This window comes from Fukomys damarensis, unplaced genomic scaffold (assembly GCF_012274545.1).
Source record: "Fukomys damarensis isolate Sample0158 unplaced genomic scaffold, DMR_v1.0_HiC HiC_scaffold_24, whole genome shotgun sequence".
NCBI lineage: Eukaryota > Metazoa > Chordata > Mammalia > Rodentia > Bathyergidae > Fukomys > Fukomys damarensis.
Window position 1 is genome coordinate 2,758,736 of NW_022900936.1, and position 18,612 is coordinate 2,777,347.

At 53.5% G+C, this 18,612-nt stretch overlaps 1 protein-coding gene and 1 long non-coding RNA gene across 2 annotated transcripts in view; both read right to left on the minus strand.

The window, feature by feature from the left end:
• The window catches only part of Dscam (DS cell adhesion molecule), a gene marked incomplete at its 5' end in the record, with an annotated part of 531,581 nt that overhangs the window by 335,662 nt on the left and 177,307 nt on the right, over positions 1–18,612 (minus strand). The window lies entirely within an intron of this gene.
• LOC104870735 lies at positions 15,285–17,683 on the minus strand. Its single transcript, XR_782581.1, has 3 exons — positions 17,533–17,683; positions 16,694–16,799; positions 15,285–15,893 (listed from the first exon to the last, which is right to left on the minus strand). It is a non-coding gene; the product is annotated as an uncharacterized LOC104870735 (long non-coding RNA).

An 18,612-nucleotide genomic window follows, 5' to 3' on the forward strand; every position in this document is an offset into this window, starting at 1 on the left:
TACATGAAATCATACAAAAAGGAACCCATTGATCCAGTACGACCACAGCCTTATAAAGAGGAGACTGTGGACAGAGAAACCGAACCACCATGGGGGAACCACGGTGGAGACTGGGACACCTTTCTACAAATCAACGGGCAGCAAAGATGGTCAGCAAATCTCAGAAGTCAGAGGGGCCAGGAGCAGCATCCAGACTCCTCTGAGGGGACCAGACCTGTCCACACTTGGATCTCAGACTCTTGGCCTCTACAGCTGGGAGAGCAGACTGTGGTTGAAGCCACTCACTTTGCTGTACCCTGTTCTAGCAGCCCACATGACAACACGGCACCCCGCACTCCTACATCACGGGAAGCCATCTACTTTCTCCCCTTGGCTTTATGGGCTCTTGATCTGCTTCCTAGGCGGAGTCGGTCCCTGGATCTCAGTAGATGCTAACGACAAACCACTGAATGGGACAATGAGTGACAGGAAGGATGTAAGGTCTGGGGCCATCCTGGGTCTGCGCGACAGTCAGCTGATGCAGGGTGAACCTTCTACCCTCGGTCACTCAGCTGGAGGCCTCCACCTACTCAGGTCAAGCTCTGTGGTCCCTGCATTTCGAGGCAGTGGCAGAGACCCCAGCAAAGTGGGGGCAGTGATGCAGCCCCAGGGCGGTCCTGTTAGACCCTCAGCCTCCCCAGATCCAGTCCCCATTACAACAACTACAGAGCCACAAAATGTCCAGGCTTTAAGTCATTCTTGGGAAATACTTCATCTTTTGAAAGTAAAGTAATTCTATCTTTTTAAATTTTGGTGCTAAGTAGCAAACCTACAAGAGAGAAATTCTTAATTATAAATCACTAGTTTGTTTTGGCCCTGGGTGACTTTCTGTGTCTGTCACGCGGAGACTTTTGAAGCAATAGTTTTATTTTACTTTTGCCTGTTTTTTGTGTTGTTTGTGCTTTCCGCAAGCACAGCCCCTGGACCACTTACCACTAAAGTCCTCGAGGATACTGATTTTTGAACCAGCTCTATTGGCCCCTCAGACACTTGCTTGCTCTGTGGGTCAGGAAGGGGGAGGACAAGGGACAGAGGCTTGCATTTCCAGGGACTCTTCAGGTGGCTCCCACACACTGAAGGCTGAGGTCTGTCCTTGGGTCACATCTTTCCTACACAAGGCCATGGCATAGTGAAGAACGGAGATAATAGCAGGATGCGCTGGTTCATAAACCGAAGAGAGGAGAAGAGAAACCCAGACACAGACTTCTCAGAGGTTGGGGTTTGGGGCTCGGAAGGTGTTTCCCCAGTCAGAGCCCTGTGACCCTGAAGGTCCGGTGTTCAGAGAGCCTTGGGGGGTCTCTCAGGAAGGGCAAGTAGCCAGGGAGGACGAGGCTGCCGGACTCTTGAAATATACATGGGGTCAGCTGGGGGCATCTCCGAAATTTCCCGTTAGAATATTGGAGTTTCACATGAAACTTTACTGTTTAGAAGGATTTTATTTCTCAGAAACAAGTCCGAAAGCCCACAGCCATTTGAGGATGGGTGCAACATAACTGGTGACAGACGGGAGAGAACGTTGCTTCCTTTCCTGTATATCCCTGCTCCCATGGGCGAGAAAGGGTGCTGTGCATCAAGTGGGAAAAGTCAACACATGAGATTTTTCAAAAGGGAAGGGATGGCCTCAGAGTCTATTTAGAAAAAGGCATAGTGTCCATATGAAGACGTATTCAGAGCGCTCCTGGGGTATCTCATTAGACCTAGGGTTTTATTTGTAGAGTCGTTTTTTTTCCATTTACCCACAACTTTCAATGTTTCTGTTTTCTCGTAGGACCTATGGAATGCGGGGAGGGAAGAGACCATGCCCCTGGGTGCCTGGCACCAGTCCTTTGCATAGACAGCTTCCTGCAGCTGGTTTATGTGGTCTTGCATTCATGTTCACCTGCAACCCATCTCTGGGGTCCTCACTCCAATCTGCGAGTTCTTAATAAACACTGACTAATTATCAGCTGTCAGACCTACGGGCTGTGCCTTCTGCAACTGATGTCTGCTCCTTTCCCCGCACATGCTCTGCCCAGGAACAAGATGCAAGAAATGTGCTGCTCATTAACCCCTGCACTAACGTTCAAGAAGGGCCATCTGTGATACAGGTCATGGGTCAGTCCTCGACGAGCCACTGCCGAGTCCCCCACTCCCACCCGACTCAGACTCCCTTTCCACACACACAGCATCATCTTCCTGTCAGGAGCCATGGCCCTCATCTTGTTTCCTGCCCTCTCTGCACTGATCCTGAGCCCCCATAGCAGGAGAACTGAGCTTTCCTTCATTTTCTTGTCACTAAATACGGCCTTGATCCTTCCACATCACAAGATGCTTGATGAAGAAGCCAGCAAATAAAACTGTCTAGGATATGAGCTCTGGAAATGGCACTCAGAAAGTAGCTGGGTAATAAACAGACATTTACAAAAGCAGTTTGTGTGCCGAGCCCCAGTCCTGTGTTTCCTTCTCGGTGTGCAGAAAGTCCCACAAGGGGCACCCACCCACTCCACACCCCGCCCTTCTGCGGGTCTGGGTGATCTGTCCTTAGCTCCATCACTCCACCAGCAGATACCGAGCCAACAAAGTAACCACAGAGAAAAATATGTTGCTAAAGGAATCATGTTACTATTAAAAACTGTGTGTTATAAATGAAATGATTAAAGTTCTAGAAGAAAATTCAGTTGCATATCCACAGAAGGTTGATATAAAGGAGGCCTTTTCTACATCAACATACTGGTAAATATTGATATTTTTACAGGACGGTGTGCTGTTAATGTTATCTGTGCTTTCCACATCTTGCAGGAAGAACATGTAAACATTTTCAATAAGGAAAAGCATGTCACACCATTGTCATGGAAATAGCCTAGAAATTTCTGCAACATTCCCTGTTTCAGGATTTACCTTACTTCAGCCCTAAGTAGCAGACTGCATTTAAACATTTAAAATATGATATATATGGAAGGTAAGTTCACCAATGAGAATAAAGCACAGGCTGGTAAGCATCAGATACCCTCAGGGCACACAATAAATGGCAGGGCTCAAACGGAAACATTTCAGGGTGGAATTATAACTGCCTCCTTCACAAACTCCCGTCTTTATCATTTCTTTGGGTTCAGTCTATTTCATAAGTTGAAAATTACTTTTTCTCACTTATCAGAGACATTTTTCCAAAGCTGAAAACTTTAAAATGCTTAATACATTATACAAGTGCATGTGTGCACACACGAAAAAAGATATATACATACAGAAATCTATAAAACCTAAAGCCAACTCTTTGAAAGTCGTGATGGTACCCAATGCACTAACATGAAAATTATTCATTGAAACTGTGAATATCATTACAGAAGAATCCTTTCTCTAGTAGACTGATGCCCAGGAAATCCTGGGAGCCATTCACCCCAACTCAGCAATGTTTACTGCTCTGAAAGGAATAGAAAGTTGTCCTCTGGAGTAACTTTAAATTGTATTTGTTTTGGCTGTGGCTGATGGACATCACACTACGCAGCCTGGTTTTGGGTGACCAGTCCAATGCCACCTCTGCCAAGAGTACCTATTAGGACAGACTGAGCCACCTGCATCGGTCTGACTCAGGAAGTCAGGAAAGAGCAGAGGACAACAGGCAGAGATGCAGCCGCCCATAGGCGAATGCCAGAGAGGAACTCAATTATTCCCAGTGGGTAGACTCATTCAAAAACTAAACATTTAATTTCAGAAAAGGAAAGTTAAATGTTCTCCACAGCCATGGTAGGAAATGGCCCACTCGATGTGAATTTGAAGCCGTGAAAGAGAACGGGTACAGGGCTAAGGTAGGCAGGAGGCCTGCATCTCCCCCGACACAGCGCTGAAGCAGGTGGTGGTGCTCAGGACTGAAGTCTTCCGCCCCACCCAGCAGCTGTCAGTCGGAATCTTAACCCCACGTGACAGCGTCCTGAGCCGGAGCGTTGAAGGCACCGGGTGAGGCGGGCAGAGCCTGGAGCAAAGGGTCGGTGGCCCCTGGTCACTCTGTGTCACCTACACGACCTGGGCACCCATCGGCAGGCGGGCTGGAGCCAGGGAGGTGGGCCCTACCCAGACACGGCTCCACTGGCCATCTGATTGCTGGCTTCGGCCCCCAGAGCAGTGAGGCGTCGTCATTTAAAAACCACGCAGCCTGTAGCGCGATGTTGTGACTCGCAGGCAGGGTCACCTACTTTCCAGCTATCAAGTCCTCCTCGGCCACTCCCAGTCTCCTGCTCCCCAGCCCACACTGTACCCCAGGACATGCAGCTGATCTCCAGCGAGCAAGGACCAAGCAGAGAGCCTTGCACCACCTGCTGGGCACCCCGCCCGCCCCTCCCCACAGCGGGACAATCGAGGACTGGCGAACTGTATTGGAGGTTGCTGGCCTCAAGGAGCCTCCACTGCTCCCTCGGAAAGAGACAGCACCACAGTCCCGAAAACGCTCAAGACACTCGAACAATAGGACACAGGCAAGACCTGCCATGTGCTGGGCTTGTCCCCTCTTCCCCGGGCCCGGGACACAGGCATCAAAGCACAACCAGGTTCCATTCCTGGCCGGACCTGTTGCGTCTGCAGGGAGACACTCGAGCCGGGAGCCCTGCAGGAGCCACTGGTAGCTTCTGGGTTCCCCCCACTGATGCAGGAGTCAGCAGCCTTCCTGGGCCCTGGAGCTGCTTTGGGAAGGGACATCCAGGCTACTCTGTGCAAGCTCTGGCCAAAAACGCAATGCAGAGTGGCCACAGGAGTGGCCACTGTACAACAGGCACCAGGTGTGGCAGCTCTGGGCTCCAAAGACCACCAAGCCCTGGTGACCACAGAAGTAAGACTTCTGGAGCCTCAGTTTCCATGAGGAAAATGTGAGCCAGAGCAGTGGGAGGATGGGGCTTCCCTCCCTGCCACACACAGCTGCTTGTGGGCCTCTCCACACAAGCTGTGCATGCAGGATCCCTGCACTTGGGATGGAAGTGCTCACCCACGCCCACGAGGGACCGAGAAGCCAGGTTCCACGGGGCGCGGGGGGGCAGCCCCCTCAGACCTGCCTGCTCACCTCTGGGAGGCTCAAGGAGCAGGTGGCTCTGCTCTGCCCAACATCCGGCTTCAGTCCGGGGGCCTGGGGAGGCGCTCTATGCAAGCCCATCTGTCCTCTGGGGGCAGGTAGCAGGGGCATTTTTTTCTGGAAATCTAGGTCAACCGTATCCAAGCTCCCCCACAGCACCAAGCGCAGCGACGCATGTGGAGCGGCCCTCGGTGGTGGGGCTTCCTCCCAGGCCTCTCTCACCTCCTGCCCGGCCCGGCCCACCCCACGGAGGACAACCCAGAGGAGACGCCATCCCTGCCCTGGGTCGCGGCCTGGTTACAGCAGCAGGGCAGCGGCGTCCTGTTCCTCCTTGGGCGCCTGCTGGTCCAAGCGCCAAAGGGAGTGGGCACAGGGCAGCTTCCATCCATAGGGCCCGGCAGCCCCGTGCATCCCACTGCACCCATCCTGCCTCCCGGACACACCCAGGAGCTGGTTCCTCAAAAGCAGAGGCTGCCCTGCTTCAGGAGCCCTGGGACAGAGCTGTCAGGCCCGTGAAAACCATTCTCCTCACGCCTAAAATTTTAATGCACTGTTGACACACGGAAGCAAAAGGGTTTGCATAATTGATAGAGCACAGAAAACTGAGAGACTGAGCATTAAGTACCTTTCAAAGGAAAATAAAAAAAGGCAGGAAGGAGGAGGGGCACCCTCGGAGGCACTGGGCATGGGTTCCGCTCTGTACTCTGCCCTGCTGGGCCGCAGCACCTGCTGTGTTGGGTTTCCAGAGCAGTGCCCTTCCAGTGCGCCCGGCACAGGCCAAGCAAGCTGCCACACTGCCAGGACCACGGTGTCCCCGTGGGGAGGGAGGAGGCAGGGGCCCGCACAGCATCCTCCTGGCTGGCAGACACTGCAGTCACAGCCTGGCATCTGTGCGCCCGTCTTAGTGACAAGGAAGGAGAACAGAGAGCCTTCATCCCGCCACCTGCACCCTCGGGCGGAATCACACTGCTGTACGCAGATGACTTCATAACAGTTTCTCCAATTTGGCTTTTATAGAACAAAGTGCCAGCTCCGTGCGCTGTGTCAACAGCTACCCGAGGGCCTGCACTTTACAGCACCCGTGTATTACTATTTAAAGACAAGCTTTTAGCTGAACATCAGCGCTGCCTTCGGAGCTTAATTACCGCCCTCCCCACGGGGCCCAATGAGCCATGGATTCCTCCCGAGGGGCCTCTGCTGGAGATGATCTTTAACTAAGTAAGTAAATGCTAACCAGCGCCTCTTAAAGCGCCCGCCTCCGACTTCCTGCTCTGCTGTAGGCTGCAGGGGACCGAGGGGCTTAGCCAGGGCAACCAGTACCTCATGCAATGTGTGTGAACTACATGCTAGAACATGTGTGTACACAACACTTGGATTTCTTCCACGGAATTAGCAGGGAAAGAGCTCAGGAGCAGAAACAAGCTCCTGATCCCAGGCCCAATATTACTGAAGCACTCTTAGTTCTGACTCTGGAGGGCCAGCTGCTCTGGATTCCATCTCCGTCTCCCCAGTTGCGTGGTCTGTGTCCTCAAGGCCAAGGTCTGGGCTTCTCTGCCTCCTGCCTGGTGGTCACCATCACCCGACCCCTCCCTCCACAGCAGCACTCACGGAGCCGCTCGGAGACCTGTCATTTCCTGTCCAAGAACGGGCCGCCACGGTGAGAGCAGGACACTTTGAAATTTTATCTCATTGTCACGTTAAAAATCGAGTGCCTTTCCCAAAACAACCATGGGAGGGGTGAGACAGGGCAGGCCTACAAGTTGCCATGTGTCTTCTTGTTAGGGATGATACCAAAAACCTAAAACGCAGGGATGCAGTCCTTAGCTCAAACAAGCGCTCACTGGGCTCTGAGTAGACCAAGGTACTAACGCTTTCTTCTGGGACACCCAGCTCTCTGTCCTGACATGTAGGAAATGAACCCGGGGTGGCAGTGAGCACTGTGCCACCTCCCAGCGTCCCTAACCCACTGGGGAACAGCTCCCACCTCCTGACTTGGTAACACAGGCCCACAAGTAGGGAGGACCGGACTCCGATGTGCTCTTCCACTCAGGGTAGCGGCCAAGTCCACCCTTCCTGCATGTCTGCCCCATGCTGGCACACAAAAGCCAACAGGATGTTTTGCCCACAATTCTAACATTTTGCCCAGTCTCTGTAAATCACTTTGCATATAAAAATTATTTTTCATCAAAATTGCCACTAAGCGACTCCATCCTTGTCCACCTCCTTCGGAAGTTTCCCTCCCATTCCGTTCAGGACCCTCTCACCGTTCTTTTTGCAGAGGGTTGGTGGAGTTCTCACCGCCCACGTAGCCATATAGCAGAGGGCACCGTGTGGGAGAAGTTCGAGCTCCTGTCTCCTGAGCTAACTCAGAGACCTTGTTAAGGCTGAGCTAACTCGCTAAGTGCATAGACCTGGGTCCAACAGGCTACACCTCCGCCCCTAGTCCGTGACTCCTTTGCCTCGCCCAGAAAAAAAATCACTCCGCCATGCCTCCAATAAGATATCGCCAAATGTTACGTGCTCCTCCCATGCTCCTCCCCCATGGTTCCCTATATAAGTCTGTGCATTGCCTGAATAAAGCAGAAGCGTTCCAGAAACCTTCCCGGAGTCTGCTTGGTGATTCTGCACCTTACCCTCCCAGTCCGAAATACCGAACCTCGTTCCATGAGTGGGCTCATGGACAACAGCGCCTGGACGACGTGTCCACACCAAGGCATCTCGATGGGGTGGTCTCTCCAGGAGAGCAGCTGGGGACCCCAGGTCAGGAACGAGGACTGTGCAAGGTGCACACTCATCCAGGCAGTTTCCTAGCGTTGAGAAACCGAGGAATCCCTGGTGGGCAGGGCCACCACACAGGCGGGCACGACACAGCGACAGGTGCTTTCGTTGACCACTTCACTGGATGGAGGAGGATGAGGGAGGCCCGCAGAGTTGATAAAGCGCCTTGCTTTCTTTTTTCTCTTGCAGTACTGGGATTGCACCCAAGCCCTTTGTACTGAGCTGCATCCCCGGCCTCATTCTTAATTTGAGACAGGGTCTAACTAAGTCACCAAGTTGTGCAGGCTGGGCTTGAACTTGGATCCTCCTGACTCGGCCTCCCTGAGCCCTTGGGTTACAGGCCTGTATCTTGGGCTTAGTTTGTTTCTCACGGCTCCTGCACGGTGTTTCCAGAGAAGACTGGCATGAAGAGAGCAAGCAGCATGGAGAAGCCTGGTCTACGGGAACCTGTCCAGCAGCTCGGGCAGGAAGTGCTCACTGTCTTGCTGGTGATCCCTTCCTGGCTGCCACTCCTGCTGCTGTCCTTGTACGTACACACACACACACACACACACATACGGGAAGGTGCATGCACACCAGCAGCGGAGCCATTTCCGGCTATCTCTCCAGCTTCTCTGGCCTGCGTGCGGATGGCCGTCCTGGGATCAGAAGCCAGCCTAGTCAGCGTCCCCTTCTGCTTCTGTCCACTCCCTTGGTTGCGTGCCCAAGGGGAACCCTGACTGGTACAGTGCTCACCCAGGGTCCCTGCTTCCCAGAGAGGGGCTTCCCGAGGAGCCTCAGCTCTGGACAGCAGGCTGAGTCCCCAGCACGGGGCACGAAAGTGCCAGCGGTGAGCAGAGGGCTCCCTGCCTGTGTGATTCCCAGCCTTGCACACAAAGCCTCAGCCCGGCCCCAAATGCCCACTGAGCTTGAGATCATCACTCCGAGGAGCCACTGCCCATGAGGAAAGTCCCAGGGGAACAGGATTCAGAAAGGTCCAAGTCCCTCGCCCCCAAGGGAGCGGGGTGAGGCCACCCTGAAGGCTCCCTTGCCCCCAGTGTTGGTCAGGACAGAGGACACATCCCTGCCCTTACCTGAGAGAGCTTTCTGTCAAGAACTGTCAGCCCCACACAGGGACTGTAGGATGAGGGGACCCCGGGAACAGGGTGCTTTTCCCGGAACCTAGAGCAGGGCCAGAAAGAAGCCAAGAACTGGATTCTGAGTTAGATTCTCATTGCTTTGGCAAAATACCCAAGACCCACACCTCAGAAATTTTTGGATCAGCGTCACAGTCTGAGGTCAGCAGGCTCCAAGGCAGAAACTGGCTGCAGAAGGGTATGGGCAGAGCTGCTCAGTCCTGGGGCAGACAGTGGGAAGAGAGGAGGAGTTGGAGAGGGAATGGACCCTTCCACCTCTTCCAACCAGGCCCGAGTCCTCACAGCACCTTTGTTACAGCCTCAGGCTTCATCACTGGGTGAGGATGTGCCCTGGGGCCCACTCACCTTCCACCCTTGTCTTGGGGGAGCACCACCCTAACATCTGTGTGCTCTGGCTCAGGGAAAGCTCTGCTAGCAGATGCTCCTGCCTCAGGAGCTCGTTCAGGCCTGGGGAGAGGGTCCTGTTGGCCAGCACCCCATCTCCAAGAGGTGTGCAGGGGCCACTCCCGGAAGCTCAGAATCAGTGACTTGTTCAAACAGAACTCAGGAGTCAGTTGCCACTGACAGCAGAGGACCAGTGTTTATGTGAGGCGACAGCTCCAGAGCCCTCTGGTTCCAGGGTCTGCTGCCCCCTAACCCCATTCTTAGGAGGGCGTCACAGTAAGAACCAAGGTGCTGAAACCCAGTCCCCAACGCAGCAGTGGGCGAGGAGTTGTGGTGTAATATTAATTCATGGGGCCCTACCCTAGAGGGGGATCTGAGGTTGAAGGGATCCCTCTTGCCCTTCTGTCCCCCAATAAGCAGGAAGGAGGTGCCGTGGTGGAAGCAGATCCAGCTCTCAACAATACCAGACCTGCCACGCCTAGCTCTGGGGCTTCTCAGCCTCCAGAACTATGAGAAATGCTTTTCTGTTGTTTATAAACTACCCAGACTGGGGCGATTTGCTATAGCAGCACAAATGGAGTAAACAACACCCAGGCTCCAGGAATGAGCTGAATGGAAAGAGAAAGAGCCAACAGCACGTGGACGCTCCAGAGAGACACGGCCAGGAGAATCACAGCCTGCAAGGCCCCTGCTCCAGCCCATCCAAGGACAGACAGCCCTGCGGACCCATCCAGGAACGGGGAGAGTGGATGTGAGCACACAGCAAGTCTCAGCTCTGATTCCAAGGAAAAACCCCTTCCAGCTGGTCCAGTCCGCACCTGACACTGCGTGTGCCAGACCTCGAGCGACATTTCCATCTAATCCAGTTGACCAGCTCTGGGCGAAGACCCTCTTCCTTTCCCTACTTAGAGAAATTGGCACTTACAAAATCTTTGTGCCTTTTCACCTTTTTGTTAGATTTCCCTCGATTTAAAATGGCCGTTACTTCCCTTCCCATAATTCCCTGCTTCTTACCTAGAAAGATGGCTTCTCCCACCTACCAAAGGACAGCCTTCTTCTTCCCATGATGCCTCTTCTCCCACCAAAAAGTAACCAGATATTTGCTACCTTTGAGTAACCAGTGATGTCACAAGCCCCTCCTAGTGATGTCACAGGCTCTTCCAATCCCTTAATACTACCTCACTTAACTACACCCCTGCTCCTATAAGCCCCACCCCAGTCCTATAAAAGAAGCCCTCTGTTCTGCCATGTTGCCCTCTCCTTTGCCGGGCAGGTTGTCCCTACAATAGAGGTTTGTGGTGGTTTCAGTCTGGTCTTGGTTTTCAGCTTTTCTACCTGACACTTTTTACCCATGTTTACAAACAAATCACCATGGATGATGCTGCATAAATCGTTCTGAGATTTCTATTCTGTGCAGTGCTCTCTGAAAGCTTCCTCCCCACACACAGCATGGTCGGCATTCTTCCCTATGCTTGAGGACTGTAGTGCAAGGTCACAGATCATCTGGAAAGCGCTTTCTAATTTTTTAGACAAAGATTAGGATGCAAATCCAGCCCGGAAATTGGACCATCGCTGAGCATCTTTGTTTATCTGATTAGGGCTCAAAACCATCTGCACTTAATTGCGAGTCAAGGAATCATTTAACAATCAGCTAGGATTAAAGGACAAAGCCTCTTAGGAATAGCTTCTGCCGGTGGAATTGGAAACAAAAGGGCTCCCGGGCTCCCTCCACTTCTCTCCCTAGGTCTCTGAAAGCCAGTCAGTGCTCTGGTCTTAGGTGGTGCTGGAAGGAGACTGCTAGGGCTCCTTTCTGTGGGGGCTGCGCTCCAGCAGGGAAAGACCCCTCTCAGCCCAGAAGGCCCAGGACCCCCCAGAACCCTGGCGCCTCGGGCCGCTCACTGCAGTCACATTTCTTACAAGGACAGAGTAGAGATCTACCAGCCTTCTGAAGCAGAACCACATGCCTGTAGGCCCAGAACTCAGAGGACGAGGCAGGAAGATTGCAACTCTGCCCAGCTTGGGCAATTTAATGACTCGGCCAGACTTTGACTGAAAATAAAAGATAAAAAAAGGACAAGGGCTGTAGCTCAGTTCGAAGGCCTTGAGTTCAGCCATTCAACCTTCAGTAACACACACACACCCCACATCTGTGGCCGGGAGACACTTCTTAACTCTTTGCAACCAAGTAAGATTCCTATAGGTAATTACCGTTAAACCATATGCTTACGTAACTCTTCTAACCAGTTCCTCTTCCAACCAAGAACAGTAGGACTATCTCTGAGGCTTCCCACTCAGTCCCCAAGGTACTGCTCCACTTCACACCTCGCAGGTTGCGGGCCGCACCCAGGCTGCGGTGCTGGGTTCAGTCAGTGCGCAGACCCCACGGCCCAGGGTTTGTCCCCCACAATGACCTCTCTCCCTTCTGAGGCAGAGTGGCTCTGAAACTTAGACAAGAACAAGGATTCCTGAAAAGCAGAGTACAGTTTCCTCACTCAGTGTGTATGACCGAGCCCACCAGGTTTTGATTTGTCCCCAACATTCACCTGACTCTGCTGCACTAGCAAGCAGCGGGGCCAAGCAGGGGTCCAGGAGGGACACGGGGAGAACCCAGCTCCCACAGCAGGCGCACGCCATGACTGCCGTTGCGGTGGTCCCGGTTGCTCAGTTGGTTTTAAAAATAATACCCTGGAGCCAGTTGGGAGACATTCTTGAACATCACTGCAAACTGAGTAAACTGGGATGTTTTCTGGAGAAGTCTTAGTCACTGCCATACGGTCCAGAGAAAGGGAAGCAACCATCCTCACAGAAATGAAGACAGGTTAAGGCCAGCACTGGCCGTGGGAGCCGTTGCCTGGATACACCTGGGGTTGTTCTGCTGGAATCCAGCACTTCCAGGCTTCCTGAAGTCTTTCACCTGTGTGCAATTCTGGGGAAATGGCGCCAGTTTCCACAGCTGGCCGTCAACAGCAGCGGAAAGCCTTATTGTGCTGAGTATGGCACAGAGGAAGCACAGGCCTGGTGGGCAATCCTCCCTCGTCTTAAGATGGCTGCCACATGGAACAGCAGCCTCCATGTTAAAATATGGCTTCTCCCAACAAAAGACAGTCTCCTTCTTCCCATGATGCCTCTTCTCCTGCCAAAAGACTAACCTGATACTTGCTACCTCCTAGCAGCTAGTGATGTCACAAGCCCCTCCTAAGTGATGTCCCAGGCTCCTCCAATCTCTTAATACTACCTCACTCCACTCCACCCCGGCTCCTTTAAGTCCCACCCCAGTCCTATAAAAGAAGTTCTCTGTTCCTCTGTGCTGCCTTTCCTTTGTTAGGAGACAGCCCGGCAGGTCCTCCCGTGATAAAGGCTTATTGTAGTCCTGGTCTGGTGCTGGCTTTTCAGCTCTTTTACCTAATAAAGGTTACATTAAAGACAGGGCCACCAAACACACCCACACACACCCACACACACACACACGCTCTCTTCCAGGCTGCAGCCTGCTGAGGTGTTTTTAAAGATACAGAAGTTACGTCCATTTTTACATGTTCTTAGAAGATGGCAGAAGTACAGAACATGTTTCGCAGCCTTCAGCAGGACAGGAGTCAGAGTCTGTTCCCACACTGCAGCTTGGCTTCTCTGTGGTGACCGCTCAGCCGTGCACACCGCATCAGGATTACGGATGGATCCAGTCCCCCTGCGGCACCGTGAGCTCCTTCCCGGAAATGTCCTGTTCAGTTTCAGAACCAGCCCAAGGCCCAGCGCTCGGCATGCAGAAAGCATTCGTAAATGATTAATAAACCCGTAACTTATAGAGTCGGGATGAAGAAAATGACAGCTACCGGCTCAGAGCCTGCACAGTGCACACACTGTCCACGGGTAGATGAGTGGCATCAGCAGAGGCAGAGTCACCAGCGCCATTCAGTGCAGCTCTGTACCCAGCCACGACGACACGGAGATGCGTGGTGCATGCTGTCGCTAAGCAGGGGCGTGGGGCTCTTCACTGCGGGCCCTGGACAGCCACCTCCTTTGAGCCAGACACTGCTGCATTAGTTTCACAGAACAAGGCCAGGTTTCCCACTAGTTTTAGGTTTATGTTGTCCTTCTTTTTAAATGTTACAATAAAAATAGATTTTAAAACGCTAGATTTGCTACTTCTACACGTTACCTGTACTGCACATCACCTACGTGGCTCAAGATAGTTCCTCTTTGCTCAACCTGGCCTAGGTGGGAGGTGAGACGCCCCCTAGAGTTTCTGATGTGTGGCTTCCTTTCACACACGCTCCTGAGAAGACCTGGTACATTTGCATAAGCACAGAAGTCTGTGTGGTGCCCAGAATGCAGAATGATTGGGTAAGTGAAAGGCCCTCCTCCCTGCAGGCAGAGAAACTTTCCATCATGCTATTAATACCTCTGATAAAACATCTGCCCACCGTGATGTCCTTTATCAGTTGTCACTAACATGAGCTGTTAATCTCACTTCTGTCCCGGAGGTCCGTTTCCCGGATGGACATCGGAGGGGTCTGGGGTCCCCCGCGACAGGACAGATATGTTGGTGATGTGCCCTTCGCAGGACCACGGGACACAATGGAACATCACTTCTTTGTACTTAATTTTTAAAAGACACTGTCCCATTTCTTTCCAAATCATGAGTCTTCTAAATGTGATTTTATGGAGTTTCTGGTTGCTTTTCACAAAGCATCCTGGTGATTCTATCACGGCTGGAGGTCATTTTAAACCTTGATTGCTTCTGACAGCACAAGGAGCGATGCCCTTCACTGGGGACCCCAGGAAGGGTGGATTTATAAGCCCGTGTGTGGATCTGATAAGCAGGCAGGCATCACTGTTGCTGTGTACATAAAATAGGCCCAATTAAAGGACAGTCACCTCCTCCCCGGAAAAATCACCTGCCCACTCAGGAGGAGACTTTCTCTCTAAAGGCAACCTCGTGGTAAAACTTCAAGTTGACACTAGAAACTCTTCAAAGGAAGAGCTAGGGGAATGAATTAAACAAGCAGAGAGAGAGAGGAAGGGGACAGGGAGCCCCACAAAACTATAAGGAGCATATCTGGATAAACAAACCACCTGCTCCCTGAGGTGATGTGAGAGATCTATGTTTTATTTTTTTGGTATCGGGGATTGAACTTGGGTCCTTGCGCTTGCAAGGCAGGCCACCGAAAGAGATCGAGGTTTTAAAGACATCGGAGCACCCCACCTTTGCTGAGAGCCAGGCAGGGCCCCTCCCCGAAAGGCAGGAGACGATTTTACCTGTGGAGAGGCGCTGGTGCCCCCAGAACCATCTGGGGTGGGGTGGGGATTCCTGTGGGACAGAGCTGCAGGCCCATGCAGCACAGCCGGGGCTGTGAGCTGGGTGGGCCGGGCTCCTGGGTGTCCTCCCTGCTCCCGAGTCCCTCTGTCCCCACCTTCCTGCTGTCCCTACAGGGCCCCATGCCTTCCATCTCTGAGTCCTCACCCTGCAGGGGCAGGCTTGTCCCGGGGGTGCTGTGCACCCAGTTTTGCAGGGGCTCCGCTTGGCTTCCTTCTCTCAGGGCCTAAAGCAGCCCAGACAACACAGTGGGCGGCATCTCCTTCCTTGGTGCTTGGTAAAGGCGAACCTCGCATGTGCCACACTCTTCTGCCTCTTAGACACGAGGGCATGGTCAAGAGAAGTATTTGCGCACCCCACGCTACCAAACAAACCTGCACTTCTTTCAGTAACAATGCCGGAAATTACACTAAAGATTACTTTGCATCGTTTTTTAAATGTAATTTGTGTCCATTAACACAATGACCCTCCAGCAACAGAAGAGGAAAACATGAGTTCTCGCTGGAACAGCTTCCCGCTCTCTGAATCCCAGACTCTGCAAGTCTGCATCTCCTCTCTCTTGACCAAGTAGGAGTCAGAGCACAGTGGAGAAGGAGGCCGGCTGCCTCACCAGCAGGCGGGTGTGGGGCAGAGCCTGCTGGAGTTCGCCGGGTGGTTCTGGGGGCCGAGCTCATCACCACAGAGGCAGAAGTTTGCAGACAGAAAACATCAGTGATGGAGGACTTGTGCACATCCCAAAGCTGCCTCATTGCAGGAAATACTGCAAAGGAGAGGGGTGCAAATCTTTCCCTTGGCTGACTCCCTCTAATGGCTGTTTTTGCTTCTACTCTTATTTCTTTTACTCAAAACCCGTGCAGAATTTCTCCATTGCTCTTAGAACATCAAGCTAATTCTTCGGGTAGCCACACACATGGCCTCCATCCAAGCACAGCCCTTCCGTGGCTCCTTGGAGGGAGCTTCCACAGGCAGGTGGGGTGGCTCGCGGGACCCCTGGCTGGGTGGGAGCTGGAGAAGATGATCCTGAAATTCCCGGCCAGTTCAGCTTTCAGGTCCCCCTTTCCCGATGCTGACGCCTGCCCTGTACAAGGCAGGGGCGCGTGAACATTCTGTCTGCCTGCTGCCACTACGGAGGGGGCTGCACTGTGGATGCAAGGAGTGACCACGTCCAGGCCACTGAGGGGGCGCCGCAAGGGTCAGCAACACAGTGAAGCTGCTTGGAGAGAAGGAAAGAAAATCAGGAAAGGCCAACGAGCCGGAACTGCCCGCATTAAACTAAGGGTATGTGGTAAGAGTCAGGTGCTTTGGGTGGAGGGGAGCCAGGCCCATTTCCTTGCCCGTCTAATCCCCACCTGCCGAAAGGCAACCCAAAGTCATCCAGTGCTCACACGAAGCAGGAAAGCATGGGACCCTGGGCACCCGCATGGCCCGTCGTGTTCCCGGCAGGGAGCTCCTCACTGGGGCCTGAGCCCACCCGACCTCACTGTGAGTTTCCACTCCCCATGTTTCCGGCCTCCACCGAGACCCTCACGTGGTCCCCGTGGCTTCTGCTCGGTGAAATGACACCTTATTTCCTCCAGTTACGCTGGCTTTTCTTTAAAAGGTTTCAATCTTAATAAAATGCAGAGACTACAAAGCTTCCACAGCCCGTTCTAATCCAGCCCAGGCCCCAGATTTCCCTGTGTCCTGTTTCCTGAGCAGGAGACTGGTGCCATCTTGTTCCAGGGAAGGGAAGGTGGGGTAAGGGGTCCCTGATATTGCCGAAGGCAGAGCAGAGCTAAGAGCAAAACACTAACATGAGCATCTCCTACGCTGATTCCACTTGTTTTGGACATCCAGGCACACTTCACTGCTCAGAGCCTTCACTGCATGCGATTTTGTCAGTACTGTGAGGCCGCCCATGCCCCTCGGACACCGCAGGACGACCCCGTCCACTGTCCCAGCTGCCCACAGTGGCCCCTCAGCCCAGGATGCAGTCTGAGAGCCTGGGCCGCTGCCCTTGCAGACACGCACCTGCTCCAAGAGGGCTCAGAGCTGTCTCCGCCTCGCTCCTCTCCTCCCTCGGCTGCTTATTTCCCTCACATCATCGCTGCTTCCTGAACTGATTTTTCTGCCACCTCTGAAAATAACAGCTCATTAGAAGGTGATCAGAGACAGCGAGCAATCCAAGATAATTGCTCGAAATGGCACTGATCTTTGCCCCAGCCCTCTGCTCTATGCAGGAGGTGAGGAAACCCCAGGTCTGCACTGCACACCCTGCTCAGGGCCCGAGAGAGAAGGGTCACATCCTGCTCGCCACGCACACTGCTGACTTCCTGAGACAGGACGGGGCAGCAAGCCGGGGCCCACTGCCCAGCGAAGGACAAGAGCGGAGAGGAACGCCACGTGCGTGTCAGGGAGCTGGCTCAAGAGCACCCAGGGGGGCTGGGGGTGCAGCTGATGGCCCCCTAGAGATTGCAGGTGGGGTGGAGAGGCCCCTATCAGGAGGGCCACCGCATCTCACAGGGACAGCTCCACCGGTGTTCTTCCGGACCAAAGCCACTGCAGGGTGATCCGCTGGCCAGGCCAGTTCGCACATAGCCTTCCGACTTTTCTCACCTCTCACAGGCGGGCAGCCTAGGCCGGCGCCCAGCCCTGCTGACCCAGGTGCTTGGTCCCCAGCTCAGAGCCGCCTGAGATCGGGAGAACTCACACGTGGCACGAAAGCAGTGGGAAATCAGTGTTGAGACCACAGCATCTTAACAGGTCCAGGATGTTGCAGTCGGCTGGCCTTTCCCCAGCCAAGTGTCTGTGATTTCTGATGCTTTCAGAGGTCTTGGGGTTGTGAACCACATCCAAACACAAACACATACCTTACATACTACAGCCTGAGGGTAACTTTACACAACACTCCTAATTATTTTGTGTGTGAAACAAAGTTTCACAGTACAGAGTTTTCACTTGCAGCCTTCCGATTTCGGGACGTTTTGGATTTTGGAGGGTCTCAGGCTGCAGATTTCTGTGTGACAGACCGCAACCCGTGTTACCTAGACAACAACCTCTCCGTGCACAGAAACCGCAGAAACATTCCAGAAACATGTGGAATTCAGAACTAGGAAATAGAACAAAACAAAAAGAGATTTCTACAAAAAAGGCATTTCCGTGGAGGCTGGGGGGCACGGAGGGGACACAAGTGCATCCCGGCCCGGTCCCCAGCTGTCCCGCTGCTGAAGGGACTCCCAGGCTGTGGCCCCAGCATTTCAGCATCGTTCGCAATCACCACAGCACGTGGTCTCCTCCAGGCTGCTGCGGGGTGCAGTCACCCGGATGCAGCGGGCTCCCGCCCCAGCCCCGCGTCAGAGGGCCGTTGCCGCGGCCACCACTGGACATGAGGCGCAGGGCTCCCACCAGCCAGACCGTCCATGGGGAGGGAGGGGACAGTCAGGAAGCACTGACCGCTGTGGGACAGTGGGGACAGCGGTGCGGGCAGGTCGTGGCCTGTGGAGTGACGTGGGGGGCTGTGCCCACTCAGGGCCCTCCCTGCCCTCATCCTCCTCCTCGTTCACTGCTTCTGACTATCCTGTCTCCAGGGGTGACCTGGACCTGAGGACCACGCTGGATACCTTGGGGCACCTCCCCAGCCCCTCTGCTGGTGGAGGAGGGGCGTTCAGTTACTCTTTCTTTCTCTCTCTCTTTCTCAGTGCTCAGGGTGACACTTTCCCACTGACCTGCATGCCCACTCAATCCATTTTTTTGTTTTTGAGAATAACTAAGTTGCCCTCTGGCCTTAATCTTGGGATTCTCCTGCCTCAGTCTCCTGAGCAGCATGTACCAGCACACCCAGCCTACTCTGCTCTTCTTCCTGTGTCTGGCTTTGCTAGGGGTTGCAGTCAGGAATAAACAGAATGAATCTGTAAGATGTGGACGTGGTACCTGGCACGTGACAGCAACAA